We start from the raw sequence: 11,486 nt of genomic DNA, 5'->3' as shown, positions 1-11,486 counted from the left end.
TGGATTAGCGGACTTTGAAGAGAGGTGCCTTCCATTACTTAAATAAAGCTGTTGGACTGTGCACTTTCAAAATGTGGCGCCCAGGACTTTTCTGTACACACTAATTGACTATTACGAAATGACAAAGCAACTGTTTCATAATCACGCACCCGAACATAAGAATGGCCTCATCTATGGAAGGAGCCTGATGTGTTTGAACTTTTTCACAGCAGACTTCATGGCTCTAAGCAAACCAGCCTGAGCAGAACTATTTAATATAGCTTCTGGGAGCCCCAGATGCCCTTTTCCAAAACGACTTCATTCCCAGAATCTCATTGTGCTTTCTAAATCACACCACAGTATGTATTAGACCATCATTAATTACAAACTTAACAAGTCAGCAGAGCCATTAAAAGATCTTTAAGGCATATTTGACCATAAATCTCCTTAAACTATATTTAATGACTGGATTTTTGCGAAATATTTTTTATCAAGTTCTAATTAGATGTGTGATAACAAACCCTGCTGTACATGGGGCAAATGAGGGAGCCGTGACAGGCCCATCCATTGAGGCTGTCCACGTCTGGACACTGAAACTAATGGAGCACTGCTTCTATCTCAGGGATGGATAGAAAGCAATGAGGGATGAGACTCCAGAGTCCAGTCTGGCCTGCAAATGCAAAGCCATTTAAAGTCTCTTATTTGACTGTAATAAAGGTCCAAAAATGCCCGAGGGCCTCAAGGCACCAGTCAAAAATTCCATTACGAGTCATTCAGGATTGATCCCCAAATATCTAATGGCACCATTGCACAGGAATCGATCATGTTTTGAAAATAACCTGGATGGTCCGATAGGATTTTGACATATTAGCAGGCTGAGCATCAACAGGGATTTATTGAAAGAGTGTTTTACCTGTTAAAATCCTAAAGTGGTTTTTGACTAAGGAGATATATAGTCCACAGGAGATAAAAGCCTTTGATTTTTTTATGGTGTTTGGTGAGAGTTTGAAGGTTTTTTGGTGAGATGATAAAGGACAGTGTTTCTGAAGTTTTTCTCATGTTTTACTTTCAGATAAAGAGTTCTGTATCAGACCAGAGACCACATGGGCTAAGCTGATTTTTGTGACCGTTTGCTTATAAAAAAAAATCAAACACATGCAAAAAACTAGAAACAGAATCGCAAAAAAACTGTCTGGACAAATGTTTCCAATTTAACAATAACTGTCCAAACTACTTTCTCCACAAGGAAACAAAGCTTGTGTTGGGACCAGAGAATTACTTTGAGTAAATTTTGTTGTTGTTGACCCGGACTTAATTAAAAATAAAGAGAATTACAAACATTCTCTCAGCAATTTCTGAATGATTTTTTCTTCATGACAACGGCAATTGCTCAATGCATCTTTTCTGCACGTGCAAGCAAAGACAGATGTGAAAGGAGTAATGCACGAGATGGTGAAAAAAGTAATACTGTGATTATTTGACAGATGTTGCCAGATGATTCAAGATTGTTGATAATGAAAATTTTTTCGGTTTTCATTTTCACTCAAAAATGTAAAATTTGAATTTACAGCCCGACATATACTAGATTGGGGCTGATACCTATATGGGGAGTAAAAAAATGTGGACATGGATATATCAGCTGATATTCTTATTTACACATACAAAGGCTGTATACATACATCTTTATCTGCGTTTTGTTCTGTACAACGGTTTTCATATCTGACAGCATACATGCCGAAACCGATATTAGTCAATATCTGCTGATTGTATTGGCCAACGGATACATCGGTCGGATCCGATTACAATCATGATGATGTGAAAAACTGTTGCAGACTGAACCAAACACACATTTTCTCACATCTGGAGCACAAGATTTGCAGGCCAGTGCGTCTCTGCAGCACTACAGTAGTACATTATAATGCTGTTTCGTCACACATTTTACCTTTACCAAAAAAAAATCAATTTCATGCAATTAATAGTGCTGCCCGACAATAAAGTATTTTCTCTATTCTATTCTAATAACTCTCCTCACATCTCTCCTGTCTTCTTGTTTTTGTCTTTGTAGCATAGATTTCTGTTCATAGCACGCAGGTGTTGATTACTGGCCAGTTGTTTCATTCACTTGTGCAGTATTCATCCCCAAACCAAACGTTGAAACTATACTGCTGTTTCAATATGGAAAATGCTAACTATGGAACAGCTCAAACTTAAATATGAATTAAGGCAGATTTAAACAATGTGTAATTTACAAGCCATCAAATTATTAACAAGAAATCCAACACTCCTTTAGACCATTAGCTGCTGGGAGTAGTAAACACATTGAGGACATGTATGTGTGTGTGTGTGTGTGTGTGAGTATACATTAGGTGTAAATACTGCTCTCCCTGCTGAACCCCCCTCTCTCCCTCTTCTGTTTCGCCTTTTGCTGACCAGGAGAATTAAGAAGCAAAACGTGGGTTTTAAGAGCGTTCCTTTCATGTCTTGATGTAAGCTTTGGCATTACTTCAGACATCAGGATCGGTTTCATAGAAATCCCATTCCATCTAAAGTAAAAGCTCGGCAGTAAATCTGCCCTCTACTCCCCCATAACACTTCCATAAATGATTCATTCAGCTCAGTTTAGCTGATGCAAAACAGAATGTTAGTGAGTTGTGGACTGAGCCCGAGCTGCAAGTGGAGGACCAACCCCGCTGCTTAGTAATTTCATCAATCTCTGGGAGAGAAAGAGAGGAGAAAGGAGAAAGAAGAGAACGGCGTACACTAATAATAACTTTTGTGTCACTATCCAGAGGTCATGTTTTTTAATCCCTCAGCCTAAAGAATTGTGTTATTCTAAAATATAACCCCAGCGGTGCAGAAGCAGTTGAGATCCATCACGGTTTGAGATAAGAGGCGGCAGATCTCCTCCCTCTGCACAGCCTCGCCCAGAACTACACAGGGAGATAAGATGGAACTTTTGTTTGAAACCTGATGAGAACCCTCTTAATGAAAGTGCTGCGCCAAAAATAATCTTTTTTCTCCATGTTAGTCAATCAAGAAATGGTGTAGTTGGGGGAAAAAAGAGGAGAAAGAAAGTAATTTTGCATAATCAGTGAGCACCATCTGGAACAATTAACCAAATTCCACAGAACTCAGAGGATCAGTCATATTGGCTTATTAAAGATCCAGAATTATACAAGTAATAAATCCTTGGAAAAACGAAGCGTACCCCTGCCTGTCACGACTATTTTAACTTCAAATACAGTGGAATACTTGATAAGGCTGAAAAGAGGAGATTAATATATGCAAATTATGTCGAGCATTTAAAAGCCCCCCAACAACTGTCTCGTTTTTTTTTTTTTTTTTTTTCTGTCTCTTATTACAGGGCTTTATGTTTTATTCATACACCAACTCACCTGTCATTTTATAAGCTATAATATTATGAGGGTATTATTAAACAGCATAAAGTGGAGCTTTAATTGGAAAGCTCCATTGCATTTTCCAATTATTTGCAGCAAATTAAAAGCAGATGCACATAGTTTAATAAGAATTCTAATATTGTTTCCTGAAAATCAAAAATCACTGTCATCCTGCCAAGATATTTTGCAAACCCAAGTTAATTTTGAGCCTCCTATTTTTTTCCCCCTCCTCCTCTGAAGGATGAACTGTCTCGTGTCTGTTAATTGAAGTTCCTCTAATGGATAGGGAAATAATTGCTCTCCATATTACGTTAGATCAGGGCCAATGTCGGGATTTATTTTTGATTAATGCAATAGATATGTAAATGTATTACTTTTTATTACGTTTACCTTTTTATCAGGTGGATGTCTGTTGAATACTATATGTTGTTCTGTAGGTAATGGGGAAAGACTGAACGTCACATAAGGTTTATTTTAGAGTTTTTTTTTCCCTCTCCAACATCTTTACATTTATTTTTATCAAACATATGGTTTTTAGACACATTTCATCAATGCAGGTCTAATTACCTTTAAAAATATCCTGCTTTTCTGTCAACGTATGAATAACAGACCTAATTGGCAAAGGGATTTGGCGTGGATCAAAGCAACGTGGTGAAGAAAAGCAAAAAGGTTCGGAGCTGCGATGAAAACTTGATAACTTTTCAAATGAGCTTGAACTGTCAAGTGAAAGAGGGCTGCAAAATAAATGTGAATTAGTTTTTAATATTCTGGTAATAAATGTCAAAGCGCCGGCACATCACATCTGTACATGATGTGACTGCAGATGACAGATTTCCCAGACATGTTACCTCTCCTCCCCTCAACTCGCTCTTTTTTTTGTGTTGGGCTTTTTGTTTTGTTGGGAAGTGACGGAGGGTTTAATCAAGAAAGCAGGCAATTCATCAATCCTAAAGAAGGCGCCTGTACAACCCTGACAGAGCGCACATGGTTTTAGACCAACTCGAACCTGGCCAGCTGTCAGCCCACACACACACGTGCACACACAGGCACCCACGCACCCACACACACACACACACCCCAGCTACCACGGCTAACAATTAACACAAATAGGCTGTCGGCTACGACCTCACACTTGGTCTGCAGGCTATCACATTGTTAATGAAGGGAAGTTGCGTTCTCTCACATTCACAGTGTGGTGCTGTGAGGCTGACAAGTACACAGTCTCAAGAAATAAAGCCAAGAACCATCTCAGGCTAACTCCATTATCCTCCTTTCTTTAAAATCTCACCAGCTCATGAAGGGACACGTAACGGCAGAAGAAAGAGCGAGTCTGTACAGCTGCAAAGGACAGCTTCCCGGAGATAAATGATGACTGCTGGCAGCGTACTGTACAGTATGTGCATGTTCTTCACTGTCACTCAAACCCCGTCCCAGTGGAGGAATCGCACACCCAAACGCCACAACCCACTCAGCTGTGTGTTAATGTCTGCTCCTTCAGGGCTGCACTTTGCACAGTTGTCTTGACTAACTTATAATATGACTGTCATACCAACACAATGATGTATTAATCATTTTTAGTCAATTACTCACTGAAGAAGACAAACAAAAGGAAAAAAAAAGCTTTTCATTTTGAGATACTTTCAAGTTAAAATGTTTTTTTTATTATTATTTAAACATTTCCTTATGCAATTCTGTAATGTGCATGTCTGAATTTGTTTAAAAGCCGGATTAGTATTAAAAATCGGGGTGTAACATGGCCACAGCCTGGCTGTGCCTCTGCCTGAGAAGCAGGAGGAATCCTCACCACATGGTGTCTCTCTCCAGCTGGATAAAAACCTGCCTGCCTCATTCACCTCCTCGGGTGGATCACACGCTCTTTAAGGCTGGAGCGTCTCAGCCGCCTCTGACTCTGTGGCTCTGAGGCTGTCATTGCTAAGCTCTGCTTCCTAACGAATTAGCCTTTCTTCTGTTTTAGTCCCGGAGCATTGTACTATAGTTGAGTTTCTCCCTGACAAAAGAGAGGGGAATTCGTCCAGTGCATGCACGGTACAGATGTAAGTATGGCATGTGATGGATCATCTTTGACAGCTGTTAAATGTTCTCTTGAGTGTAATGCGCAGCTCCTCTGGGAAGTCACGTTCACTCAGATAAGCAAAGCTCTGTACAGTATCCATCAGTGAGGAGATCTAGACGTAGAGTGTTTGTAGATCAAGTACCAGAGAAGCTGCCTTTATTGTACAGGAGGAGACGAGGCGAGACTTACAGTGCACTTAGAAAGCACAACTATTGAACCTTTTCCTCTAAAACAAAGAGCATTTTTGAGTTTGTTGGAGTAAAATGACTAAAAGTAAGTGTGGTTTAACAACCCAATGTATCTTGGGCAAACTATGAAATTCCTCTAATTGTATATAGTGACTGTCATATATGGTACTGACTTGCAGACAGGTCACTCAGCTGACCTAGGCCCTCTGAAGTCATGGATTTTATTGACAAAAATTCATGTTGAAGCTTCTACTAAATACTTCTATAGTTATGAATGTTTGAAGTTTGGCACTTAGAGCTAAATTTAATCATATTTGCAATTTCCGTACGTTCCTTTCACTGTATTTTAAATTCATCGGTTTTATATCATCCGTAGATATTTGCTCTTTGTTGACTTCAAGGTTTTCTATCTTTTTGTGATACCTATTGTGGCCCTTTTTCATTAGGTAATTGGGAAATTTGCAAGTAACAGCTTGTAATGGCTTGGTTAATTGCATACTAGATGATTTAATCTTGTTCCCTGCGTCTGGACCAAATATTCAAGCTGATAATTGCAAATTTTCTGAATCAAATGAAAAACAGGCTCATTACAGTGGGTATCACATAAAGACCATGAAGTCAACACAGTACAACTATCTACCTATGAAACAAAACCACTGAATGTAAATTACAGCAAGTGGAAAGTGCGAAAATCACAAAAATGATGACATTTTGCTCTGAGGGCCAAACTTAAAAACATCTAGCTAAAAAAGTATTTGGCTTTCACAAGGTCTCATGAGTTTAACACAAGTTTTAGCATGATTTTTTCTTTTAAGAAAATGCACGACTTGAGCTGGAGAAAGTTCTGGATTCTGTGTGAGTTGGCGTGGAATGACCCATACACTGAGGAGTAGGAGCATTTACCTGTCATGGTGTAGTTCCCACTGTTTTGGTGCTCAACTTCTGGCCTGCTCATGGTCCTCCTGTTGGCAGATACAAAGCTAAAATGTCCCAATTGCTCAGTTGATCAATGCTATTTTAATGACCATCATGTTAAGAAACATAGAAAATGCATGTACACTTTGTATTTGACAATGACAGTTACGTTCCAAGACACACTGCTCAGACATTAAAATATAATGCAAGTTTATTGAGCATGGAAGCGTGGAAAGTCCTCCCTTGCAGAAAGAGTTTTTCATCTGTCTGAAGGAAAAACAGAGCTCTGAAATTAAAAGAGGATGAATCTGAAGAGGAGAAATATGGTAAAAGTTAAACCGTGCCTCAGCTGCCCAGGGGCTCGAACAGACCTTTAACGGGGGTTTGGAGCAGGATCTTGTTAATTCTGGAGGAACTGAGAGATTCCATTATTCAAGGGAAGTCTGTTTTTTTTTTTCCGTTTCATGGCCTTGTATTACAGAAAACAGCACAGAATGCACTTTGTGGGCAGTTGAAGTTAACAAACCATATAAGATTGAAATCCTCATCAATCAAGCTATCATGAATCACACCCTGTGACTCACCCCTACGGATCGATAAATCCACAGCAAGCAGGAAAAAAAAAATACACAGCTTCAAGAGAGCTGCATAACATGACATGCTCTGGAGGTAAAATGAGCTCCAGGATGGCATTATAAAACAAATGATCTTATAATGATAATGCAAAGTAGTCCGCGATATCATTAAAAAGGGAATTGCTTTGATTAGAGGACACGCAGGCGTACGAGTTTGTTGTTCGAGCTCAGCAAGAAGAATAAGACGGTGCTGAATTATAAGAGGACAAGACAGATTTTGGGGGTGAGCAGGTGTGAAGTTGTGTGTCTTGTGTATCATGTCCTGTATTAGGTCTGTTTATGAATAACATAATCATTCTTCACTCGCGCGGGGGGTGTAAAATCAAAATTCCTAAAATTTAAGACTAAAGGCAGATCTGCATATTCCAGGGATGCTATGCATGAGTTGTGGCTTCCAAAGCCTTATCTCTTCGGATGAGATAAATAAATGCAATAATTTCCATCAAGAGCAATAAAACAAGACTTCTGACAGGCTGTGGTATTTATGAGCTGAAGCCTGCAACTCAGATTTATTTGCAATGAAAGGGTCGACTTTTCTCCTCCTCATTTACATCAGCATTTGGCCATGTTAAATCCAGGCCAATGGTGAATTTTTAAAAGGTTGGCATCAATCTTGTGGGAACGATTGCCATATTCGACGCAGACTTCTTTTACCTTTCAAAGGTTGATTCCACTGCTGAGGAAGAAAGGTACACATCTTTCAAAGCACAGAGACACCCAATGGAGTGATAAAGTGGGGGGAAATGGTTTAAATGTCTTTTTAGGGCGTCTGTGTTTGCGCTGTTAAATTAGCACTAAGAGGAAACAAAGAGAACGGAGAAAGTATCAAGATGGGCTATTTATCCACGCATGTATGTGGAAAAGAGAAAGAGGTACTTAAATCCCAAAGACTCGGCATGAAACCAAGTAAATATGCTCATGAAATGCTTTTCTACAGGCAACCTCCAGGGCTGCCTTTCCCATCTGTTTGAAACACAAAACTGTCTCAATCCAAATTGGTGATTTCTAAATACAATTTTAGGTGCATTGGAGAGGGTAACATATGGCAAATCAATTAGACAACTAATTTTTAAAACAAAAACATGGCAAGTGCATTCGCTAATCAACAGCAGTGTTGGGGCTCGTATTATGTCGGCCACTGGAGTTTTGACAACAATTAATCCTCATTTCAGGCAAGGAGAGCCATATTGACACATATTCCTAATTTGAATATTCAATTATAGTGTAGTTCCTCATCAAATTATAGTAAAACTGGGAACACGGCCTGAAAGATTTTACACAATTACAACGCAGATCAAGAGTCTTGCGTTCCCATGGAATCTGCCGGAGATAAAATCATATTAGTGCGGCGAAGCAAACCACCACACCGTGGATTACTTGACAACCTGAATTACAGTTCAACAGATTTTTTTTTTTGTGTGGTGATCTTTAAGTTGTTCCATGTGGAATAAGGAAAAGAGCTGTCTGTGTTAAAAATAAAGAGAAGGAGAAGAGAAAGTGGGAGAGACAGTGGGGACAGACAAGCGGTAGTCAGAGGAGAGGTAAGACGAGGATGAGAGTAATATCACTGAAGAGCCAGAGCTGCGATACAGAGAGCTGGAAGCTCTTGTTTTGACACACATCCAGCCTTCCCCGTGACAACATCTCCACACCTTCCTCTGTGCGCCGACAGTGCTGCTTTGTGGGAGCTGCTTCCTCACCCATCATTATCCTCCTTTAAGCTCGGTGTCAGGTATCGGAAAGAGGATCTCTCTGAATTTGGCGGCAAATCACCGAACAGTCTGAGCCCATCAGATCTCGGCTGATCATTCGATCATTCCTGGCACCGCTCCGCATCCCTCCGCTTGATCTCCACTACTTTTTGCAACTTTTCTTAACACAACAAAGTAATGAGTGAGATTGAGCTGGGAATGATTGTTCTCCAGCACTTCAGATGGGAGATGTGTCAGGCGACACACTGACAGTCATGGTGTCTCTCTTTCTCTCAAGAGTCGCATGCAGTGGGAAGTCTTGGTTAACCAGCGAGCAATGAAAGCTGATACAATACTCCTGCAGAGCTGCAGCAATGCGTGGAGTGTCACAGGTAGATGACAGAGCAATCCAAAACGTATTGATATGCATGCCAATTCTGACACTGATGACTCTCTAGGCTTCACGTGTTAAAGCCAACTACAGTACGCGATGGAAAGAAAAGATACTCGGCCTTGACATTTTTATCGCTGTACAGGTTGATTTAAAAAGTGTCCGTGTGTACAATAGCCTATTATTCTAAGAGAAATGTCAAAAACCTTGATTCTGAGTGAAGCGAAAGAAATTGCAATATTAGGACAAGGCTAATTTATGCTAGCAGTCAGTGTAGAGGTCAGATATCAGCCTCAGCAATGACAGTTTTATCAGGAGAACAAATGGCAGCGTTGGCCAGGAGAAGGAAGGAGGGGGATACTTTACTGGACATATTAAAAGGCTGACCGGATGGTGCAGGTTTTTCGCATTATAAAGTCAGGGAGCGGCCGATACGGTCTGTCTTGACAGAGAACAAGCCAAAGTGGCTGACATAAAGCTGCAGCTATGAATCAAAGCAGAAGACTGTTGGAGCTCTTTAGACGAACTTGATAAAGAGACATTTAACACACAAGGTTCAAATGCATTTGCATGGCAGACTGGTTAAGAGGCCTGTGCCCTAACAGTTTTAGTGGCTCAATATGGTGCGACAGCCTGAGCCATTAAGAAATAACTATTTCCTGTTTAGTGTTGATTCTGCCTGAACTGATAAAACTGAGAAAATAATTATTCCTTTACAGTTCCTAAGATTCCCTTTCACAGGTTTTGCTGGGTTCACCAGGTTAAATCAGACTTTGTTAATACCCCATGGAATTCAATTCAATAACTGTTTTACAATCATGCCAAGAATGACTGAAAAGCAGACAATGTCGCCCAGAAGGACGTGGATAAGTGGCAGAAAATGGATGGATGGATTAACCAATTACATTTTGGTCATTATTTTAAGAGCTGCTAATCAATTAGTTGATTAAAAGAAAATTAACTGTCAACTATCTTGATATCTGATCAGTCATTTTTCTCTACAGCGCTGTCAGCAATGGAGAAAGGTTTGGCTGCACCTATTCCAACACATCCTCATACCTACACCTACACAACTACATATGTAAATTGTTAGAGTCTCCCATAAATCATTGTTGCATTGTTGTAAAATAACATTAGTGTTTGGGTTAAAATTACTACGTTACTTCTGTAACTTCTGGAACGTAACTCATATTACCTTATGTATGTGGTGTTACTATGTATGTGAACTCACTGATGACTTCTGGTTTCACACTGGACACCATCAGTGGTCCCATGGATGAAAGTCCTGCGCTTGTTTAACCTGACCGTCCATCCCCGACATCCTCCCTATACAAACCTTTTACTCCTCCTCACTTCCTCCTTTGCAGCTGCAATATTTACTACGGCCACTAGAAGAAGCCGCTTAACAACAACAACAAAGTTAGTATGAGTTCTAATAAGCTGCTTTCATTTTTTTCCCTATATGGTTGCTTCAAAATAGCTAAAGCCCGCAAAATAAAAGGTAAGAGCTTCAAACCTGTTTAGGTTGGTATCATTAGCGACCAGGTTAGGGTTAGGGTAACTTGCCACATTCGGCATGTAGGTTGTAAGCTTGGACATTGTTGTTGTTTCCCATTGGCCAATGGCAGGCTTCTACCAGCATTGTATATCCAATGAGTAAAAAAGCCAAACGTGTTGGTTTTATATTCTCAATTGAAAGGATTTACAGATTTTTTTGTCATATATGATAGGAAATTATAAAAGAAGATATCCCTTTGGGCTGTGGGAAGATTTCATTTTCTTTTTATTTATTTATGTATTTATTTATTTATTTTTTACAATTTTCAAGAAAAAGCAAGAAACTTATCAATAATGAAAATAATCACTGAGTTGTAGCCATATATGATAAAATGATGAGTCTCCTGGCTACTGTGGCTACTAGTAGTGACAGTGCTGATGGGTATAGGTCTGATGATGCGGACTGAAGCTTTAACTTCGACACTAACAGCCTCCTGTGTTCACAATTCACTGTTGCAATCTCGCTTTTAGTTATGAGTGTGTAACGTCTCCTGACAGCCCACGATCCGATGCAGAAACATTCTATTACTAACATTGCCGCCTACAGCAAACACCATAATGTTTCAAGTCTGAAATATAATGACAATATTTCAGACTTGAATAAAAAAAGCCTTATTTTGAGGAAACTGATTCAAAGCTTTTAGAAACTTTAAGACCC

This window comes from Pagrus pagrus (assembly GCF_965226575.1).
Source record: "Pagrus pagrus genome assembly, chromosome: 8".
NCBI lineage: Eukaryota > Metazoa > Chordata > Actinopteri > Spariformes > Sparidae > Pagrus > Pagrus pagrus.
Note: the sequence above shows the minus strand (reverse complement) of the source record.